The sequence below is a fragment of the Helianthus annuus genome, chromosome 6 (genome assembly GCF_002127325.2).
Source record: "Helianthus annuus cultivar XRQ/B chromosome 6, HanXRQr2.0-SUNRISE, whole genome shotgun sequence".
NCBI classification, from domain to species: domain Eukaryota; kingdom Viridiplantae; phylum Streptophyta; class Magnoliopsida; order Asterales; family Asteraceae; genus Helianthus; species Helianthus annuus.
Window position 1 is genome coordinate 7,191,234 of NC_035438.2, and position 23,324 is coordinate 7,214,557.

General features: G+C 39.3%; 1 long non-coding RNA gene, 3 other non-coding genes and 1 pseudogene across 4 annotated transcripts; 4 read left to right on the plus strand and 1 right to left on the minus strand.

Moving 5' to 3' along the window:
* Positions 1-3,896: 3,896 nt before the first annotated feature.
* On the plus strand, positions 3,897-4,016 carry LOC118479999. Its single transcript, XR_004861639.1, has one exon. It is a non-coding gene; the product is annotated as a U5 spliceosomal RNA (small nuclear RNA).
* A 12,844-nt stretch (positions 4,017-16,860) lies between these two features.
* On the plus strand, positions 16,861-16,981 carry LOC118479966. Its single transcript, XR_004861608.1, has one exon. It is a non-coding gene; the product is annotated as a U5 spliceosomal RNA (small nuclear RNA).
* Positions 16,982-17,956: 975 nt separating this feature from the next.
* On the plus strand, positions 17,957-18,068 carry LOC118479977 (annotated as a pseudogene).
* Positions 18,069-18,978: 910 nt separating this feature from the next.
* Positions 18,979-19,099, plus strand: LOC118479988. The gene has a single exon (XR_004861629.1). It is a non-coding gene; the product is annotated as a U5 spliceosomal RNA (small nuclear RNA).
* Positions 19,100-20,458: 1,359 nt separating this feature from the next.
* Positions 20,459-21,275, minus strand: LOC110863708. Its single transcript, XR_002549305.2, has 3 exons — positions 21,122-21,275; positions 20,933-21,024; positions 20,459-20,822 (listed from the first exon to the last, which is right to left on the minus strand). It is a non-coding gene; the product is annotated as an uncharacterized LOC110863708 (long non-coding RNA).
* Positions 21,276-23,324: the final 2,049 nt, after the last annotated feature.

Here is a 23,324-nt window from a genome sequence, read left to right on the forward strand (position 1 = left end):
CAATTCTTGCAATTGTTCCTTCAACTCCTTCAGTTCCATCGGGGCCATACGGTATGGAGCTTTAGAAATAGGTTCGGCACCAGGGATCAAGTCGATGGTGAATTCTAACTGACGGTCGGGTGGTAATCCCGGAAGTTCATCCGGAAATACATCAGGATATTCACGGACAACGGAGTGGCTATCGATACTCTTAATACTAGCAGAAATATCCTTAATCGATGCTAGGAATCCAGCACAGCCGTTTGATATGGATTTTCGAGCCTTAAGCGCAGAGATAATTTTAAGAGATTTATGAGCTTGAGTTCCCTGATATATAATATCAGGATGATGAAGATTACCGAAAATAACACGGCGAGAATGACAATCTATAGTTACCTGATGTCTAGACAACCAATCTATTCCTAGAAGAACATCAAAGTCACACATATGTATTGGAAATAGGTCTGCCTTACACACAATAGATTCAATACGGATCGGACAATCCTTATATACGTAAGTGATTACGGACGAAGTTCCTATGGGAGTGGAAATGGTTAAAGTATGATCTAAGAGAGTTGGTCTTATCGGAAGATACTTAATAAACGAGTGGGATACTAAAGAATGAGTCGCTCCTGTATCGAATAACACATAGATACTATGTTCACCAATCTGAAGGATTCCAGATACAGTACCTGGAACATTAGCAGCGTCAGTAGCAGAAAGTGCGAAAACTCTTCCTCCAACATTGGGTTGATGATTCTTCTTAGTATCTTTCTTAGGACATTCCTTAATCATGTGTCCAGTTTGGCCACATCTAAAGCAGGCTCCTGTACTTCGGTGACATACGCCTTGATGTCTCTTACCACAAGTATTACATAGAGGGTATGTAATCTGATTCGGGTTTACTTGTTGATTTAGTGGTTGAGCTCTAATAGGTTCTGCATACAACTGAATTTGGTTTTGAGCAGGCCTTGGGTTTTGAAGTCTAGGTTGCCATGGACGTGCTTGATTTCCAAAGTTTGGATTTCCTTGCACTTTGCGAGCTTGATGTGGTGGTGTAGTGGATGATTGGCCGATTTCCTGCTTAAATTGGCCTTCCCTATTTCTCTTCTTATTATCCCCAGTTCGAGATAGGAATTCTTTCCTTTCGAATTCAAAAGTTTTGATTGCATCAGCAACTTCGGTGATATCCTTAAATTTTATGTACATGATCGACTTCCGAATTCGATCATTAACTGCCCACTTGCATTTTTCAGCCTGGACTTCTGCTGATCCTGCAACATCTCCTACAATACTAGCCAATCTTGAAAATCGAGTAATGAACTCAGAGGCTGGTTCATCACTCCCCTGTCGAATCACTGCATACTCCCTGATATAAGCTTCTTTATCAGCGGTCGAAAAATACTTGTCGTAAAAGATATTACGAAAGTCGACCCATGAAAGATTAGCGTCAAAATCATCCCCTCCTTTGACTTGCTTATATCCTTCCCACCAAGTTTGTGCGTCATCTTCAAATTTGTAGGTAGCCAGTCTAACTTTGTATTGCTCCGGAACTCCAAGAACTCCGAAGATCTTTTCAATGTGAGCTATCCAGTTTCTTGCTTCGACTGGATTAGTAGCGTGACTAAAGGATTTCGGTTTTTGTTTTTGAAATTTACTAATCCATATGTCTATAGTATAAGTAATATTGTTCGTGGTATTCTCACAGGTTTGACCACCAGAGATTGGATTAGTGTTAGTGTGTTCTAGATGACGAGTTTGTTGAATAACGGCCTCAGCTGTTTGGGCAACAAGGTTTGGAAGCAACCCAGCAACAGCCTGGTTGATAGCATTAACTATGTTTGGATCAACTGGAGTCTCATTCGAAGAAGTGTTATTACGTTCATGGTTAGTACGAGTATTCCTACGTGGCGGACGACGAGGAGGCATCTATAAGAATAGACATAGGAGTTAAACCAAACAAGAGATCAAGTTGAATCCTATCATAGATATCTACCCATTCCTCACAGGTCTTAATTACTATCTTCAAGTTTTCTACAGGAAAGAGCCTTTGCTCTGATACCATAGCTGTAACACCCCAACCCGGAAGGGCTGACGTGTCACAATAACGGTAGCATAACAAAAGTCATAATTCCATTTATTTATTTGATAAGGATACAATCATACGATTATTAAAATTTATACACAAGCGGAGATATTGATCTTAATTAACTTAATATCTTCAGATTTATTCCTATGCTTTATTCTTCTCTCTTTTCCCCTCCCAAAGTAACTTGTGGACCTGTATGTACAAAAAGTTTACGGAATGAGCCGAATGCTCAGTACGGAATTATAGGCTCAAATAACAAATAAATGCTTCATATGAAATCTTATCCGGATGGAACTTTAGGCGAAAATGATACGATGCAAGAACAAAATTTCATAATCATATCTTACGGATGTACCCATGAGCAAACTTAAAACGTGACAATACACAGGTAGCTACTCCTGTATATTTATCACATGAGATGGCGAATTGGCATACCCGTTATCCACCTCCTTATACTTATACTTAAACTCTAGGATCGATCCATACGCCTCCTAATAGCTTTATGTACCACACTTGTACTTAAGAGACGCCGTGAACTAATCTCTCCGTCACGGATGGAGCACATGATGTTGATGCCACAACAACATGCTCGTGGGACACTCCACGAGAAGCGATACTCAGGGTATCAGAGTACAAATGGTCTTATTCACATAACTTATAAAACTTATTTTCATAACAAAACGGAACATATATCGGAACATGCGATAATGAGTGTAACAACATAATACTATCGCATGACATGAAAACTAAATCAATTGATAGGAATTGAACGGACTGTCAAATGAATTGATAATCAAAGACGTGAGGAGTTTTTAACAGATATAGTAATTTAGTAGTTTTATAACAATTTGAATATGAAGCAATAAAGAGTGGGGTAAGGATCCGTACCTTAATAACTCCAAAGTGAAGCTGCCTTATGCTAATATTTTAGATTTATATGGGCAGAGTTTAGACTACTGATTAATCTTTTAACCTAATTTCACAATAATGCACACAAAACAGAGTTAGTGATCAATACAACGATTACGATAATTCCCCGAGATCAATTTGGACAATGAATGTCCAAGTGCAATACTTCGGCTCATTTATCAAAATGACAAACGATAAAGTACAGTACTTCGGCTCGTATATCGAATCATCGACAACGATAAAGTACACTGCTTCGGCTCAGTCATCGGATTACCGATGATAGATGAAGCATAACCCAAATATGGGCAGCACTTAGATATTCTTTGGGATATATTGATTCCGGACAATGAATCGTAATAGCGATCGAGTAATTACCCTGATTGCGGCAGCACTTCGTGATTCGTGTGTGTTTGTGTAGTATTTTGGCTATAACTCAGTGTTTATAACGAATTTCTTCGTCGTTTTTGTGCCAGAAATCAAGTCCCAAACTGCTCTATTTATACCCGAATTTTGACCCTGTCGCGTAGCGCGAGGGGTATCACTTGTAGGCGTCGCGCTACGCTATTGGTAATTTATGTTAGGCGAAATTTGTCCCTGTCGCGTAGCGCGAGGGGTAACCCCTATACGTGTCGCGCTACGCGAGTGGTCACCTATTTTCTATAGGTAGCTTCGTGTCTAAGTAGCTTAGCTGAGTTGATAAAATTGTAAAATTCAAAACGGCCAGCAAGTTATTTAGATAATCGTAACTAGGGTTTTGCCCCCCCCCCCCTGAGTTTTAGGGGCCCTGATCCTGATTCCTATTGTTCTAAAAATTTTTAGGGTTCATGCCAATTTACTTGGGTGTCTCATTTAGGGTTTCCTTAATAAATAATTACTATTATTCTTTTTATTTCTATAATAATGATTTTAAATTTAAGGGCATTACACAATGAGCACAAAGCGAACTATTCTTTCGCCTTTTACTAAAGAATACCGTGTGCTCGTTGCTCTAAAATAGCATACGCCTATTTTTGGAGAGCTTCTTTCCATTGGAAAGGACTCCAACAAATTAAAGTTCAAGGATTATGTGGTGATATCACTTGATACGGCATGTATTTTACAATATAAAAAAGTAAATTATTCGATTCGTTATGGTAGCTGTAATCAACATAGTTTATTATAATTTTTTTTTATAATGGTCTCATATTACACAAAAGTTGTCTAATGTAACCCAAAAAATAAAGTCATGAAAAATTGGTCTCACATCGATCGAATATAACGATGTAATACATAAAGTCGTGAAATCCAAAATAATAAAGTCATGTTTTACATTGATCGAAAACAACGGTGTAAAAAATAAAGTTGTGTTTTACATCGATAAAAAATGACGATACTTGTTCCGATAATACAAATATCGGTACTGATGTTTAGTTGGTACCTTTTTTCTGTCATGATACGATACAACATTGACACTCGATATAGCATATGATTTAAAAAAGTACTCCATTTCGGACACAACTCCGTTTTCAATAAAATTTAAACCAAAATGACAAAAAAATACAACTGGTTATTCAGATTTTCTAAATATAGTTTATATTGTATACTTAAAAAATGTCACATTCAAAACCTATCATTGTTAAAAATACAAATGTAAGATTTTGCTATTAAAAATAATCTTATTTTTTATACTTTGTATTTAGCCTTTAAATAAAATCATAATTCCTTACTGCAAAATTATGGTCAAAGAGATAAACTCTACAGCCCAAAGGGCTAGATTATGACAGATGTTTAGATCGCTGCCAAAACAGAAACCTAAAACTTTGTGGTGAAAATGAAAAAGCAAAAAGATAATTGTAGCCAACTACTTGTTGTTTAGTATATAATAATAATAATAATAATAATAATAATAATAATAATAATAATAATAATAATAATAATAATAATAATAATAATAATAATAATAATAATAATAATGTCAAAAAAAAAAAAAAACACAACTGATTATTCAGATTTCTAAACATTGTTTATATTGTATACTTAAATAAATGTCACATTCAAAACCTACCATTGTTAAAAATACACATGTAAGATTTTGCTATTAAAAATAAACTTGTTTTTATACTTTGTATTTAGCCTTTAAATAAAAGCATAATTGTTAACAATGGTATGGATCAATCACAAATAGACAACAACACCAAATATAGTGACAAAACGGCGACGGAAAACTTTTATTATGTTAACTAATCCAGAAAACACCCTACAAATCAAGATCTTACCAATGGTAAGATCTATATAACAAAATACAAAGAGATATGATCAACCGATGATTATCAGTTGATTAATCAGAACGATACAACCAAAATACAATGATCCACAGTATCAAACAACAATACTGGATCCACAACGGATCAACAACTAAACAAGATCTTCAACAGATCAACAAAAGAGCGTAACAACTTGAACGGACAAAGAAAGAATAGGCGTGTGTTGTAGGTGAAAAATGTGAGAGAAAATAATCTCTCACAACTAATGAACACCTTTTATACCCCCAACACAGAAAAATTACACTTTAGTCCACAAGAAAGCCAAGAGATGATCGTGGTCCTTCTGAACTTACACATATAGCCCTCACACTTTCAACCTGTAAACACCTTAAACCCTTATCAGCCCACAAATACTCATAAGCCCAAAGTATAGGCCCGGTAACAATATAATTATATGTAACAGATTATAAGCCCAAACGTATAACAAATAAATGACATATATATACATATATATATACATGTATTTCAACAATAATTCCTTACAGCAAATAATGGTCTAAGAGATAAACTCAAATGTTTAGATCAATGTCAAAACAGAAACCTAAAACTTTGTGGTGAAAATGAAAAGAAAACCTAAAAGATAATTGGAGCCAACTACTTGTAATTAATAATGCAAAAAAAAAAAAAAAAAAAAAAACACAACTGATTATTCAGGTTTTCTAAATATTGTTTATATTGTATACTTAAAAAAATGTCACTATGGTCCCAAAAACGCCGCGCAAACCTCCATCAAGGTTGCGCGAGGAACCATACTCCTTATTCAATAAACTTCCTACCACGAGCCTTGCGCGAGTTACACCATCTCCTACTATACGACGCGCGAGGGTTAGCTGACGAGAAGCTCCGATAACAGCACTTAGCATACTGAAGGAGCACACAGTCACCCCAAACCCCGCGCAGGTCAGTTACGTGCTCAGCAAGAATCACACAAGGAAGCAGCGCAAAGCTGCTCCAGGTAGTACACAAGGTACAAGTGGCAGAGAAAAAGAGCCAATGAACATCCAGCAGGCTCTGTTCAATCGTGCGCCACGATCGTTTGACGAGAAGTACTTAAGGACGCCTACGTGGCACCAATCAGAGGACGGAGACATCTGTCCCACGATCTCCACTTGTTTGCTGATGGCAGAAGGACGACAGGGCCGACAACAATGACACGTGGCTCCAATCAAGGCGCGCCAGCGCCGAAGAGCTTCTAGAAGCCACTAAACGGTCGACTCCAGTGAGACAAAGAGCATATCCATTATGTTGTCAATTACCGGCCCAAGACCCATCAGCCCATATCCTCTTACACCTCTCCGGCTATAAATAGAGACCTCACTCCACAGGTTAAACATTCTGTTCCCTCTACTCTCACTCTTAGCACTTAATTATCCTCCCAAAGCAGTTGCTTATTCTCACGCCGGAGCCCGGTTAAGAGGGAAACCCCCACATTCCCCTCTTGGCGAGTGACGGTGTTCTGTTTTGCAGGATTAAACATCAAGTCGGAGCTCAGATAATTCATTAGAAGATTAACCACTACGGTAGAAATATAAACTAAACTGATTAGTTGCCTAATTAGTTCCGTGTTTCTTCACATTCAAACTATCATTGTTAAAACTACAAATGTAAGATTTTGCTATTAAAAATAATATTATTTTTATACTTTGTATTTGGCCTTTAAATGAAAGCATAATTCCTTGCAACAAAACAGAAAAAACCAGCTTTAGCACTCGTTTAGCTCACTGCCAAAACAGAAACCTAAAACTTTGTGGTGAAAATGAAAAAACCAAAAAGATAACCGTAGCCAACTAATTGTAAATTAGTATACATAATAATTCATTATTAAGCAAAACTATTAAATAAATTCTTCTGCATTTCAATAGTGCGAAATGCGCTTTGATATGTTAGTTTGGTTTTTCTTTGAGTTATATTTAATAAGACTAATAAACTAAAAAAGTAATAATCAAGTTTGCTATATATCATAAACTTGATTTAAAACTCAAATATAAAATAAATTTGAGTTATATTTAATAAGACTAATAAACTAAAAAAGTAATAATCAAGTTTGCTATATATTATAATTTATAAACTTGATTCAAAACTCAAATATAAATAAAAATTACATATGAACATAAGCTGGTATATAAATTGGATTTAGAACTCAAATACAAAATAAAATAACAAGCAAATACTGATACAAGACCAAGTGAGAGGTGGGCTTGTCTCACATAGGCTGGTTGTTGGTTAAGGATAATTGGAAGTGAAGATGTGTGCATATAAGCAGCCCAATTCTTTACACTTTTATACTTTAGAATATACTTAAGAATATTCTATGCTGTATGAATTCAGTGAAAGCTACTCAAGTATTTTACAAAACTATGGGTTCAAGTGGCGGACCCGAACTTATTTTCTGAGAGTGCAAACGAGGGGTTTAACCAAACTTTCAAGGGGTGCGAGATTTTTGCCTATAAAATACACATTTGGGTACGCCCCTAATCAGACATATGATGGTACAAGTCTCGGCGTCCGTCAAAAGTCTCGATTGACACATCCGTCAACAGTCTGGACGTCAATCGTCCGACATGACAGACACCAAATAATAATATTAAGGCTGTTGGAAAAATAGGTGAAAATAGCATTTTTCACAAATATAGGAAAATAATTTTTTCCTATTTTGGACTAGAAATAAATATAATAAAATGAGCGGGTTTTATGTATTTATTTGTGGGTTTGTGTTCTATGTTGGAAGAGCTTCGCAACGAACTAAACCGCGTCCAAAACCGAGCTAAGATGAATGAGATATCGATGCTCAAAGTTGGGTGTTTGGAACATTCAATGTTGAAACTAAAGGGAAAGTAGCACCTTGTCCCACATAGGAGGAGAGATGGAACTTAAATGGGTATTTAAGGTGGAACTCTCCATCCTTATTGTTTCATGGAAGCACACTCTAGTGTCCTCGCGAAGGGTGCGGAGCACCCTAACTCGCACTCGCACACGCTCGCGCGCGCGTGGCGTGGGCGATGAGGCGCAATGTGGCGCTTTGATGGCGCACTTCGCACGCTCGCATCGCCGAGAGCCGCCTTTGTATTTTTGACCGCGCGCGCGTGGTGAAGCACAAGGGTTGCAAGGACCAAGTGGTAGGTGATGCGGCGCATGACGTGGCAGTCATGCGCATGCGCGCGCGGGTACACGAGGCGCGCGGTTGGGCGCATGGTGCATGGGTTCTGCTGTGCCGTGCGCGGCGCACCAGAGTGAGCCAATACGGCGCGACTGTGTGGCGCGCATGTATAGACTCACAAGGTGACGTGGCGCACGCCGCACCGCCGCATGGACGGACTTGAGCTGCACCGCCGCACGCCGCATGGACGGACTTGAGCTGCACCGCCGCACGCCGCATGGACGGACTTGAGCCGCACCGCCGCACCGCGCACGGCAGTGAGCCAAGAGGCCGCACCGCCGCACGGCAGTGAGCCAAGAGGCCGCACGCCGCACGACAGTGAGCCAAGAGGCCGCACGCCGCATGGCGCACCGCGCATGGGCGCGCGCGCGCGCAGAAGCTTCCAGCATTGAATGACAGGGCAGTTTCAGTCCAGCTTCGTAACTGACGAGTTAATAGGCTTTGACTGAGAATTAAATGACGTATTAAATTGCATTGAAGACGTTTAATGCAATTTAAACCTCTCATTTAATTCATTTTGACTGTTTCAACCTAGGAGCTGTATAAATACAGCTCCATACCCACTTCAGAAAGAAACCAGCAACAACAACAGCAATCAACTTTCTCTCTACAAAAATTAAGATCTTCTCCAGCATTCTTCAAGGTAGCCTTCGGGTTGTAGGCTTTCTCCGGCAGTACGCTGCTCCGGCTGTTGTACCCTGGGAAACAAAACGAGTACTCTTGGGAGACTCGGAATTTGTTTTAAGGGAAGCGTGTTGAACACGTGCCTCAGTCAAATTCTGCTTCTACACCTTTCTTGTATTTTGGATTTTTCAGTTGTAATAGTATTGTTTCTTTTTCTGCTTTCTTTGTATTGTAATCAGTAATAAAATTTGTTTATTTTATTTAATTTATGCGAACGGTTCCTACAATCTTAAAACAATTTTTTAAAACCGTTCGTGTAATCAAAACCTTTCTGTTTGTGATTCAAACCAGTTTTGATTTCACTCAGTTTGTGTTTTAAAAACAGATTTTTTTTAGTTTTCATCTTCAAAGGAGCGACTTTGGTTGAAAACTATTTTTGGTTACATTTAAACTTGTCCTAAATTTGCTAAAACTTTCTGATTTGGTCTTCAAAGTTGGACTTAGAAGCCAATCAGTAAGTTCTAAAATTTATAAAATTTCTGTTTTTTGGTCTTCAAAGTTGGACTTAGAAGCCAAAACAGTAAATTGTGGTAAAATTAAAATTTAGTAGTTTCCTTCTGGTTTGTGCGTAAATCAGAATTTTTTGACTAAAAATTTTAATTTTAATTTTTTCAGAATGTCGACCTCAAACAACAACAATACGAATGTTGTAGTTGGAACCCCTGCCAACACTGTGGGAGCGTCCACAGTGGCAAATCATGCTGAAAGACCTGAGAAGTTCTCGGGTCTACACTTCAAGCGGTGGCAACAGAAGATGTTCTTCTACTTGACCACCATGAACCTTGCGAGGTTCTTGACGGAAACCGCTCCCCAACCTGCGGAAGGGGAGACCGACGCTCAGGCTCTGAGCGCGGTAGATGCGTGGAAGCATTCGGATTTCATATGTCGAGGCTATGTACTCAACGGTCTCTCGGATGCTTTGTATAATGTGTACTATAATATCAAGACTTCCAAAGAATTATGGGAGTCCTTGGAGAAAAAGTACAAAACGGAGGATGCGGGAACAAAGAAATTTGTTGTCGCCCGTTTCTTGGACTTCAAAATGGTTGATAACAAGCCGGTTATGAATCAAGTCCAAGAGTTGCAAATTATACTAAATGACATCCATGCCGAGGGAATGATACTTAGCGAGACATTTCAAGTGGCAGCCATGATTGAGAAATTACCTCCTGCTTGGTTGGATTTTAAGAATTATCTTAAACACAAGCGGAAGGAAATGTCGGTGGAGGACCTTGTTCTTCGTCTTCGTATAGAAGAGGAGAATAGGATCGCCCTAAAAAACAGCCTTGTGCAGCCTAGTGCTAGCGCAAATCTGGTTGAGCATGGGCAATCCTCAAAGGGCGCGAAGAGCAAGGGGAAAAAGGACAAAGGAAAAGGGAAAGCAAAGGCTAGCAACCTTGGACCGAAGAAAGGGGTTGTGAAAAAGAAACCTCAAACGTTCCAAGGGACTTGTTACAACTGTGACGAGCCGGGGCATCGGGCTAACCAATGCAAGAAACCAAAGCGTGAGCGTGCGCACATGGTGGATGAAGACGGAATGCCTTTGGTGGCAATGATTTCCGACAAAAGCGCAATGATGGATGAGGTCAATACTGTGACCAACACTCCAAAAGGTTGGTGGGTTGATACGGGCGCGACCCGTCACGTTTGTGCAGACAAAAGTCTCTTTACCACCTTCAAGGCGCTTTCGGGAGAAGAGAAGCTGTATATGGGAAATGCAGCCACCGCTGACATCATGGGTGAAGGAACGGTGATCTTGAAGTGGACTTCGGGGAAGGAGCTCACTCTAAGCAACGTGTTGTATGTCCCAGACTTGCGAAAGAATCTAGTCTCGGGATGGTTGCTTAACAAGTTTGGATTTCGTTTAGTTTTTGAGAGCGATCAATTTGTACTAACTAAACGAGGAACGTATGTAGGCAAGGGTTATGCCCAAAATGGAATGTTCAAATTGAATGTAATGGCTGTCAAGAACATGAATAAAATTGCTACTACTTCTACTTATATGCTTGAGTTTTCTGAATCGAATAAATGGCATGGTAGATTAGGTCACGTAAATTTTAATTCAATACGCCGTTTAATCAATTTAAATTGTATACCAACATTCCATATTGATTCACACTATAAATGTGAAACATGCGTTGAATCCAAACTTACAAGAACATCATCAAAATCGGTTGAACGAATAACCGAACCCCTTGATTTAATTCACACTGATATTTGTGATTTAAAAGCGGTACCCACAACAGGTGGAAATAAGTACTTCATCACGTTTATTGACGATAGTACTAAATATTGCTATGTATATTTACTAAAAAGTAAAGATGAAGCAATAAGTAAATTTATCTTGTATAAAAATGAAGTTGAGAATCAACTTCAAAAGAAGATAAAAGCTTTGCGAAGCGATCGAGGAGGCGAATATGTTGCACCTTTTGCGGAGTTATGCGCAAAAAGTGGCATTGTACATGAGTGTACACCTCCTTACTCTCCACAATCAAATGGCGTGGCGGAACGAAAGAACCGCACATTGAAAGAAATGATGAACGCCATGTTGATAAGTTCTGGGGTGAGCCACGAACTGTGGGGGGAAGCCATTCTCTCGGCTAATTATCTTTTGAACAGGATACCACTCAAAAAGAGAGACGAAACTCCATATGAGTTATGGAAAAGGAAGAAACCTTCATACAAATACTTGAAAGTGTGGGGGTGCCTAGCAAAGGTGACTGTACCACCTCCTAAGGCTCTTAGGATAGGACCCAAAACTGTTGATTGCATATTTATTGGGTATGCACATCAAAGTAGTGCACATCGCTTTCTTGTACATGAGTCCAAGAATCCTGATGTACACGTAAACACTATTATGGAGGTGAATTCTAACGTTGTGTCTTACTTTGAAAATGTGTTTCCTTTGAGAAGACAAACACATGCAACGTCATCAACACCCAATTTTGAAGTAGGTGAAAGTTCATCTACACCAGTTGATGAGGTGGTTCATGATAAGACACATGAACAACCTGAGGTTGAAGAAACCGATCGTAGGCGAAGTAAAAGGCCAAGGGTTGAAAAATCCTTCGGTCCAGACTTCGTTAGCTATATGGTTGAGGGCGAGCCCAATACATATCGCGAAGCGGTTTCCTCTTCAGAAGGACCTCAATGGAAAGAAGCAATAAGAAATGAAATAGATTCTATATTGCAAAATCATACTTGGGAGTTAGTAGATCTTCCACCTGGTTGCAAACCACTTGGATATCGTTGGATATTCAAAAGGAAGATGAAAACTGATGGAAGTATTGATAAGTACAAGGCTAGGTTGGTGATTAAAGGATTTAGACAAAAGGAAGGTCTAGATTACTTTGATACCTACTCGCCTGTGACGCGCATAACCTCGATTAGATTGGTTCTTGCTATAGCGGCTTTAAGAAATTTGGAAGTTCACCAAATGGACGTTAAAACCGCATTTCTAAATGGCGATTTAGAAGAAGAAATTTACATGGAGCAACCTGAAGGTTTCTCCGCCCCAGGTCAAGAGGGTAAAGTATGTAAACTCGTCAAGTCTTTGTATGGCTTGAAGCAAGCACCAAAACAATGGCACCAAAAGTTTGATCATGTCATGATTGACAATGGTTTCAAAATAAATGAGTGCGACAAATGTGTTTATTTCAAAGACACAAATGAAGGTTATGTCATCTTATGCCTTTATGTAGACGATATGCTTATCATTGGGAGTAATGATAAAATTATCAAAGCTACTAAAAGCATGTTGAAAGCGAGATTTGACATGAAAGACATGGGGTTAGCGGATGTGATTCTTGGAGTAAAGATCATAAGAACCCAAGAAGGTCTTGTGTTAAGTCAATCTCACTATGTGGATAAAATTCTTGAAAAATTCAACTCGGGAGATACGAGTGTCGCTCGAACTCCAGTTGATACCTCCCAACATCTCAAGAAGAATAAAGGAGATGGAGTTGCTCAGTTAGAGTATTCAAGAATTATAGGCAGTCTAATGTATCTAATGACATGTACTAGACCCGACTTGGCTTACGCGGTGAGTAGGCTAAGTAGATACACCAGCAATCCGTGCGCGGATCATTGGAAGGCTATCACGAGGGTGCTTAGATACATACGATACACAAGAGACTATGGACTGCATTATACCCGACAACCAGCAGTGATCGAAGGATACACTGATGCAAACTGGATATCGGATAATAAAGATTCCAAATCAACAAGTGGTTACGTGTTTACACTTGGAGGAGCTGCTATTGCTTGGAAGTCTTCTAAGCAAACGGTCATAGCGAGATCCACAATGGAATCTGAATTTATCGCCTTGGATAAGTCAGGCGAGGAGGCGGAATGGCTACGTCAATTCGTGGAAGATATTCCAAGATGGCCAAAGCCTTTGCCAGCCATATGTGTACATTGTGATAGCCAATCAGCGATTGGTAGAGCTCAAAGCTTGATGTACAATGGCAGATCAAGGCATATGCGACGTAGACATAACACGATACGACAACTACTCTCAACGGGTGTTATCACAATTGATTATGTGAGATCAGCGGATAACATTGCGGACCCGTTTACAAAAGGCTTAAGCAGAGAGTTAGTAGAAACGTCGTCAAGAGGAATGGGACTAAAGCCCGTGGTTAATGGGAATATGAGGGAAACCTAACTTAGTTGACTGGAGATCCCAAGATCTAAGTTCAATAGGACAACTTAATCATATTACCAAAACGGAGTCACTGTGGGGGAGTACCCCAAACTAAATAAAAGGGAGTTACATATACTTCCTAGTCCATTCCAATCAGTGACATGAAGTGAGGTTAAGCATATTAAGGTTAATGATTTCGGGAAATCAAATAACCATGATGCTTTTAATGATTCATGGGAATCACCTATGTTAGAGAGAAGTGGGGTCGCTTCAAATGGATTTGTGGGGTGCGCAAATCCTAGAGCTCTCGCAGAACCAGGCCAGTGTTCCAGGACCATAATAGGACACGACAATGAGGAGTTGGCCAAACCAGGGAGAGTATTGTGTGAAGTGTATTGTCGTTTACACAAAGGGGGGTATGTTCAAGGACATCGCGTCTACACACCGCTAGTAAGCTAAGTGCGCTTCACAAAAGAAGGTTCAAAGGCTTCAACCTACCTATCTTGCAATACTCAACTGTCGAAGTTTATCTCTGAAAAGTGTAAGGAAAAGATCCATTTCCATACATGTGGGGGATTGTTGGAAATTTGATGAAAATAGCATTTTTCATGTGGGGGATTGTTGGAAAAATAGGTGAAAATAGCATTTTTCACAAATATAGGAAAATAATTTTTTCCTATTTTGGACTAGAAATAAATATAATAAAATGAGCGGGTTTTATGTATTTATTTGTGGGTTTGTGTTCTATGTTGGAAGAGCTTCGCAACGAACTAAACCGCGTCCAAAACCGAGCTAAGATGAATGAGATATCGATGCTCAAAGTTGGGTGTTTGGAACATTCAATGTTGAAACTAAAGGGAAAGTAGCACCTTGTCCCACATAGGAGGAGAGATGGAACTTAAATGGGTATTTAAGGTGGAACTCTCCATCCTTATTGTTTCATGGAAGCACACTCTAGTGTCCTCGCGAAGGGTGCGGAGCACCCTAACTCGCACTCGCACTCGCACTCGCACACGCTCGCGCGCGCGCGCGTGGCGTGGGCGATGAGGCGCAATGTGGCGCTTTGATGGCGCTTTGATGGCGCACTTTGCACTTCGCACGCTCGCATCGCCGAGAGCCGCCTTTGTATTTTTGACCGCGCGCGCGTGGTGAAGCACAAGGGTTGCAAGGACCAAGTGGTAGGTGATGCGGCGCATGACGTGGCAGTCATGCGCATGCGCGCGCGGGTACACGAGGCGCGCGGTTGGGCGCATGGTGCATGGGTTCTGCTGTGCCGTGCGCGGCGCACCAGAGTGAGCCAATACGGCGCGACTGTGTGGCGCGCATGTATAGACTCACAAGGTGACGTGGCGCACGCCGCACCGCCGCATGGACGGACTTGAGCTGCACCGCCGCACGCCGCATGGACGGACTTGAGCTGCACCGCCGCACGCCGCATGGACGGACTTGAGCCGCACCGCCGCACCGCGCACGGCAGTGAGCCAAGAGGCCGCACCGCCGCATGGCAGTGAGCCAAGAGGCCGCACGCCGCACGGCAGTGAGCCAAGAGGCCGCACGCCGCACGACAGTGAGCCAAGAGGCCGCACGCCGCATGGCGCACCGCGCATGGGCGCGCGCGCGCGCAGAAGCTTCCAGCATTGAATGACAGGGCAGTTTCAGTCCAGCTTCGTAACTGACGAGTTAATAGGCTTTGACTGAGAATTAAATGACGTATTAAATTGCATTGAAGACGTTTAATGCAATTTAAACCTCTCATTTAATTCATTTTGACTGTTTCAACCTAGGAGCTGTATAAATACAGCTCCATACCCACTTCAGAAAGAAACCAGCAACAACAACAGCAATCAACTTTCTCTCTACAAAAATTAAGATCTTCTCCAGCATTCTTCAAGGTAGCCTTCGGGTTGTAGGCTTTCTCCGGCAGTACGCTGCTCCGGCTGTTGTACCCTGGGAAACAAAACGAGTACTCTTGGGAGACTCGGAATTTGTTTTAAGGGAAGCGTGTTGAACACGTGCCTCAGTCAAATTCTGCTTCTACACCTTTCTTGTATTTTGGATTTTTCAGTTGTAATAGTATTGTTTCTTTTTCTGCTTTCTTTGTATTGTAATCAGTAATAAAATTTGTTTATTTTATTTAATTTATGCGAACGGTTCCTACAAAGGCTGGCAAGAAAAAAAAAATCCGACCAAACCGCACCTCATTGAGCTATCCAAGCAAAACAATAGTTTTGGATCCCGATGACAGGGACCCGAATAAACAATCCTACCGTACATATAAAAGTGCCACGATAACCTCGACACAATAAATATCAAAGATATCAACAATGATCAGATAATTTGCACATTGTCTCAAATATTACAAATGACCCTTTATATATAGGTCATATTAGTAACATAAGCATGAAAAAAATACTTAAAACTTAATTAAAATGAATAATAAAAACCTACAACGTAATTAGAAACCTTTAAAGGTGATTATGTTGAGTTACAAACTGTTTCTTCACTCTTTTCTCGCATTTTATTGATCCACATACGAGTCGGTTAGTCCACTTAGACCATGTGTAGTCATAAAGCCCATTTGGGGGCGTTATGCAACAAGTGACGAATATGGAGCTTTATATCACATGAGGGTGTAGTGGTAAGGGGGTTATATAACCCCTTCAATTATACATACATATGTACGTGAGTGGGGGAAACATTGTGCAGAGGATGACGCCGCGAAGAGGATAACGGGAGATGGAAAAATCCACCCCATAGCGCTCGCCGTAGTGGTGTTGGCGGCGCTATGGAGGCGCCATGCTTGGATTTGCCAGGAGGTCGCGCCCCACTACGGGTGGCCTTATCGGTCCTTTATCTAATGTTGTCACTTTATCAAAACTTTTTATTTTACAAGACATTTTTCTTAAACATTTTCATCAGTTTGTTAGAATCTGAGTTCGTCGATCGACTTTAGTCTCAGATGTCGACAATACGAGATATCCGATCATAGTAACATACTTAAGAGTTGAAATCTGTCCCACATCGGCTGGTTAAATGAGTTAGAAAGAGAGCAAGTGTGTATAGAAGTAGACTGGCTGCACATGAATTAAGCACGCAGCTATGCAATGAGCACAAAGCGAACTATTCTTTCGCCTTTTACTAAAGAATACCGTGTGCTCGTTGCTTTTAAATAGCATATGCCTATTTTTCGAGAGCTTCTTTCTATTTGAAAGGACTCCAACAAGTCACAGTTTTAATATTATGTGTCATAACACTTTGAATATTCTCTGGCCCTCTCTCTATTAAAGAGCTTCTTTCTATTTGAAAGGAACGCTCCGCTTGCGGTATGCGCATATGATGTATATATGTGTAGGCCATCGGGGGGCAAAAGTGAAAGTGCACTAATTTTAACGTTATTTACTAATTTTGTGAAAATAACGTTAAAAGCTGAGGACGGTTAATCATGCATCATGTGGTGGCGTTGATAGCTGAAAGACAAAAGGGTACATGCACTAATCGGTCTTTGTCCTGATTGCTAAGTGTTATGTGCCTTATGTCCAAGGCTTGATGCAAAACAACTATCGAGCCGGGGGTCTCACCGGAAGCAGCCTCTCTATTCCTACGGGGTAGAGGTAAGGCTGTCTACATCTTACCCTCCTCAGACCCTACCTTTGCTTTGCTATTGGTGGGATTTACTGAGTATGATGATGATTTCTATTTGAAAGGACTCCAACAAGTTGCAGTTTGAATATTATGTGTAAGTCACAACACTTGTTGTGTAGGGTAAAGACCAAACATCATAATCAAATCAAGCAAATGAATACAAAATTTGGTTTTAATTTTATTGAACGAGCCCGAAATACCAGCAAGAGCGGATGTTTTATATCGTTATGAGCATGAGTCGCTATATTTGAAACAAATGGTTGATATGTTCTTCAAGATCACTATCTTCTATACTCATGAAAAGTCTATGCACTTTTTTTGAGTTCTTCTATCCGGTCATTATCATTAATCAACAAAATAAAGAAAAAATTATTGTAATACACATGAATTTAAACCTTTAAACATGAAGTTAAGTAACAACCAAATACAAGTATATGGAGAGAGCTTAAGAAAGCAGTTAGAATCTGTCCCACATCGGCTGGTTAAATGAGTTAGAAAAAGAGCAAGTGTGTATAGAAGTAGACTGGCTGCACATGAATTAAGCACGCAGCTATGCAATGAGCACAAAGCGAACTATTCTTTCGCCTTTTACTAAAGAATACCGTGTGCTCGTTGCTCTAAAATAGCATATGCCTATTTTTGGAGAGTTTTGGAGAGCTTCTTTCCATTGGGAAGGACTCCAACAAATCACAGTTTTAATAAGTTTTCTGCTTTTTACTGAACCATGGTTCAAGATGATCTACACAAAACTGAAACTCAAAAGCCATATAAAATGGCTAGGGTGTAAACAAGCCCAGAGCTACTCGTGACCGGCTCGGCTAAAGGCTTGAACGAGCCGAGCCTGAGCTTGAGCCTTAAATAGAGCTCGTTTAGTTATCGAGCCCGAGAACGAGCCCAAACAATTTTTTTTTATATATAATATAATAATAATGATAATACCATTGGCGAGCCGAGCTTTGGCTCCATTAAGCAATATAGAAGCGAGCTCGAGCCAAGCTTTTAGCTGGTTTGAGGTTGTTCTCAAAATAGCTCGAGCCGAGCCGAGCCTGACCTTTGGTTTTATTCGCGAGCCGAGCCCGAGCTCAAATAAGTAGGCTCGAACCAAGCCAAGCTCGAGCCCGACCTTCATAAAAACACGATGAGCCGAGCTAGAGCCTAGTCGGGCTCGGGCTCGGCTCAGCTCGTTTAGACCCATTAAAACCCAACATGTTTGGATAAGGTAACAAGAATTTTCTCCGACTTCTCCAATTCACACATAGGTGCTCATCCTGACCCGCAGTCTTTTTTTCTTGGTCCATTTTGACCCGTTTTCAACATTTTATACATTCACTTTGTGCACTTAAATCCACTAAAATTTAGATACAAACCATAAACTTAAATTAAAAGTGCAAATAAATCTATTAAAAAGCTTAAAACATGAAATTAATAAACATGATTTTAAAACTTAAATCATGAAGTAAAATAACAACCAAGTGAGGAATTAGAACCTGTCCCACAACGTCTAGTTAAATGAGTTAGAAAGTGAGGAAGTGTGTATATAAGCAGACTAGCTGCGTTTGAATTAAGTACCCAGCTATGCAATGAGCACAGAGCGAACTATTCTTTCGCCTTTTACTAAAGAATACCGTGTGCTCGTTGCGCTAAAGTAGCATACGATTATTTTTGGAGAGCTCCTTTCTAATCGAAAGGACTCCAACAAATCAGTTTAATTATTATTGATTTAAATACAGTTTGTGAAATTAACGTTTCAAATAAAACTAGTTTAAGATTACCGAAGTATTTTACAAACCTATGGGTAAAGTAGTTTAAGATTACTCAAATTCAAATTATACATACATATTTTTATTTACATACACACACATGGAAAAAAAAAATCTAAATTTGGGTCAAATCCTCGATTATATTCGTAACTAAATTCTAAATTCTAACCTACTACTTTAAGTTTGGATTTGGGTGTTATAATTATAATTTTTCTCTTTTGACATAATGATAGTTTATTAATTTTATGTGTTAGTATTTTTTATGTTAAAAATAATTAGTTTGCAGCAGTTTCAAAAATAAAAGTAAAATAATTTATTACTTTGATGAATTTGAATCAACTCGAATTTAATTGAATTCAAGTTCCATATACGAATCCAATCGAAGTTTGACTTGGGCATAAATTTTGAATTCAAATTCAAAGCAAATACGAATCCAGGTAAAAAACAAAAAAAATGGATAATTCGATTCGGTTAGTTAGAAAATTCGTTATTTGATGAACACCCCTATATATGATGGTATGAAGTCAGAACAATTAGACAGGATAGTCCTAGTCTACACTACTACAGAAATAGGCATTTGCTACGGCCAAATCCGTAGCAAATCTGTAGCAAACACCCTTTTTGCTACGAATTTGCTACGGATTTGATTCGTAGCTACAAGTCCCGTCGCGAATTTATTTGCTACGAACTTTAGCTACGGAAATTATGTTTGCGACGAATTTAGCTACAAAAAATGTCGTAGGTATTTTAGCCACGAATTTGCTATGAAGAAGGTTGCTACGAAATTTTGCTATGGGTTTTTAGCTACGGATGTTTTTAGCTACGGAAACTTTTAGCAACGATTGTTTTTAGCTACGGATACGTGTAGCTATGGAAAATTTTAGCTACGGATGTTTTTAGCTATGGTTATTTTTAGCTACGAAGTAGTTTTGCTACGATTGGGTTGGCTATGATAATTTGCAATGTTTTTGCTACAAAATTTAACTACGAACTTGCTACGAGTTTGGCTACGAATTTTGCTACAAGTTTGACTATATAAATTTTCAACAGTTTGTGCAAATCCATTGAAAAATTTTGTTTCAAATTTTTTATGATTTTTGTTACGAATATAGCTACAGATTTTGAAAGGTTTTAGCTACAAATTTGTAAGGTTTTTTTGCTAAGGATTTAACAATTGATATTAAGAAACTTTAAAATTTTATTATTTTTTTCATTATTTTTCGTTCAATCATTATACTCAAATCTTTAATAAATATAAAAAACCAACATGACTTGATATACAAACCCATAAAATTAAAATACCTACTTATTCAAATAACACAATAAAATCCAAACTACACAAAAACCATACACCTAATTTCAACATTAAAGAACATTTTATGGCGGATTATCTGAGAACAATTCTATTCTTCCTTTCATTTACGTCAAACTAATAAATGAACATTAACTAGCTTTACATCAAATTACCAAAATCCAGTTACATAAACCAAGCAAAACCTAACCCAACAAACCAATCTCCTCTAAGCGCTAGTAAACTTGGTAACAGCCTTAGTACCCTCAGAAACAACATGTTTGGCCAATTCACCGTAGTGCGACAGTTCCAGAACGATAACGATGAGGCTTCTTCACTCCTCCGGTTGTTGGAGCAGATTTCCTAGCAGCATAAACAAATCGTCACAAAAAAAAAAAACAATCATAAACGACGAACAGTTTTGTAACAAAATCAAAATGAAAACTGTACAAAACGTTGAAAGAATCAAATACCTTGGTAGCAAGTTGCTTCCTTTGAGCCTTTCCACCGGTGGACTTACGAGCGGTCTACTTCGTACGAGCCATTGCGAATCAAAGTAACAAATCTTAATAAATTTCAAAAGAAAAACACAGTCAGAACAAAATCAACCAATTTTGAACTGTTGATGAACGATTAAAGAAGAAAATGCATAATATTCTTACTGGAAAAGGTGAGAATAGATGGATTTGGGAACTAGGGTTTCAGATTGCGAAAAGGCTAATCAGGTAAATAATACCTGGTTATATATATGCGTGGAAGTTGAGTTCGCAACGACTTTTGAATGAGAAATAGTGGATCCGTGTGCTTTATTCTGATTGGTGGAGATTAAAATGAAGGGTTTTGATTAGTTGGAAAGAAGTGACTCGGATCGGGAGTTTGTGTTTGTTTTGACTCGGTGGCTTTGTGTTTCTTTTGGGTGTGTAATCTGTTCAGAACTAATGATAAAAACAAATGGCTAAAATCATAAAAAAAAAAAGTTAGAATCTGTTAAAATTAAAAGTATAATCAGAAACAAAATCATCTAAACCAACATGAATCCAATTTGCTAGTTAGGCTATGTGTTATGGGGGCATGGTTGGAGGCTTGGGTGAGAAAAAAGTGTTGCCACGTAGGCGACACATAAGACCGTGGGGTATGGTGGGGCTTGGGTTGGGTTGGGGCATTTGTTGACACGTGGAATGGGACCCCCCCCCCGCCTAGTTACGTGTCCTTGGGGTATGACGGGGCGTGGGTTGGGTGCACCGTGTGGCAGAATATTAAAAAAAATTACAAAAAATTTATAAAAATCACATAACATTTATAAAAAAACCTACAACTTCATTAAAATTTTAAAAATTACATAATCCTAAAAATTACATAATTTCCTAAAAATTACATAATTTCCAAAAATTACAAAATAAAAAACCTAGAGCGTTAAATAAATTTCAAAAAGGTTCGATCTTTTCTAACGCCTTTCGCTCCTTGCCTCGAAACTCTATGTTCGCCACCTCCACCCGGTCCTCGTGGCTTAACTCGGCGCTCGGAACGGCTTCGTAGTAAGCCTTGAAACGGTCGAGCTAGGGCCGTAGCTCGCGCCATTTATGTTGGCACGCGTTGAGGTTGTGGCGGTCGTTACCAACGTTATGTCGGTAGGTTGTGAATGCTTCTGGCCAATATTTTGTTTGGCCCGATGGCCGCCCCTTCATAGCGTCAACGACGCTTGTGACGAGAGCCAATTCTTCCTCATGGGTCAAGGATGCCATGTTCTTCGGCTTGGGGTAGCGGGGGATAGCGATGGTTTGGGATGGACCACACGGTGGGGTTTGGATGGACCACACGGTGGGGTTTGGGGTTTTTATAGGGGATGTTGGGGTTGGGGTGACCGCTTGGCCAAGCCAAACGGTTTGAATTTAAAATTCAAACTTTTCACATGGCCCGCTATGACATGGCGGGGTCAGCGAACGGAAGCAAGCCAACTAGGATGTCAAGACCGTCCCACGCCCGGCTTGAAACCCAAGCCCCAAGGGCCACACCCCAACCCACGCCCAAACCCCCGCCCCATACCCCATAGTCTAAGCACACTTTTTTCTCACTTAGAAATGACCAGAAGGGGTGTAATGGTAAAGGCTTGGTTAGGTGTTGGTTGATGATTAAGTAATTATTATTTACTTGTTATTATTTTTATTATTTATTATGTTAGTTTATATATTAACAAATGTAAGTTAATATTATCGGGTAAATTCCAACCGCCGATCCCGTATTATTCGAATGAGTCGAACTCTAACGAGGCTCGATAATCACCTCTTTAATTCATAATTTTTAAAAATTTGAAGTTCAAGAATATTAAAAGTTTGAGAAGAGAATACTATTTTGAAGTGATTGGGTTTAAATTATAACATGTAAGGTATAAGTGTTAAATTTAGTTTAATTTTATTTTTTTAATTAATTTACAACATGTCCAAACCTATTTAATGATAAGGCCATGGGGTGTATTCTAACATCTAGAGTGTTAACAATGACATGACATGTTAACTAACATTACAAATCACCCCCTCTTTGTGTTAAAGTGCATTAAATGAGTTATGTGTTAACATGTTAACCATGTTAACCCAATGTTAAGAGATTGAATTAATTATTATTTTCTTTTTTAGACAAAAAGCCAATGTTAAAGTGCATTAAATGAGTTATGTGTTAACGTGTTAAACCATTTCTTTAGAATGGAACAAAGTGAAAGGAGGAAAAAAAGTTAATATGTCACTTAGATAGAGTTAAGTTAGGTTTGAGTGTACCCAAAGGCCTAATATCTTTCTTTTTTACAAAAGGTGAGGAACAAATTGTCCAATTGATGTGTAGTTTGATGTTTGGGTGTCGACAAATTAATTTAGA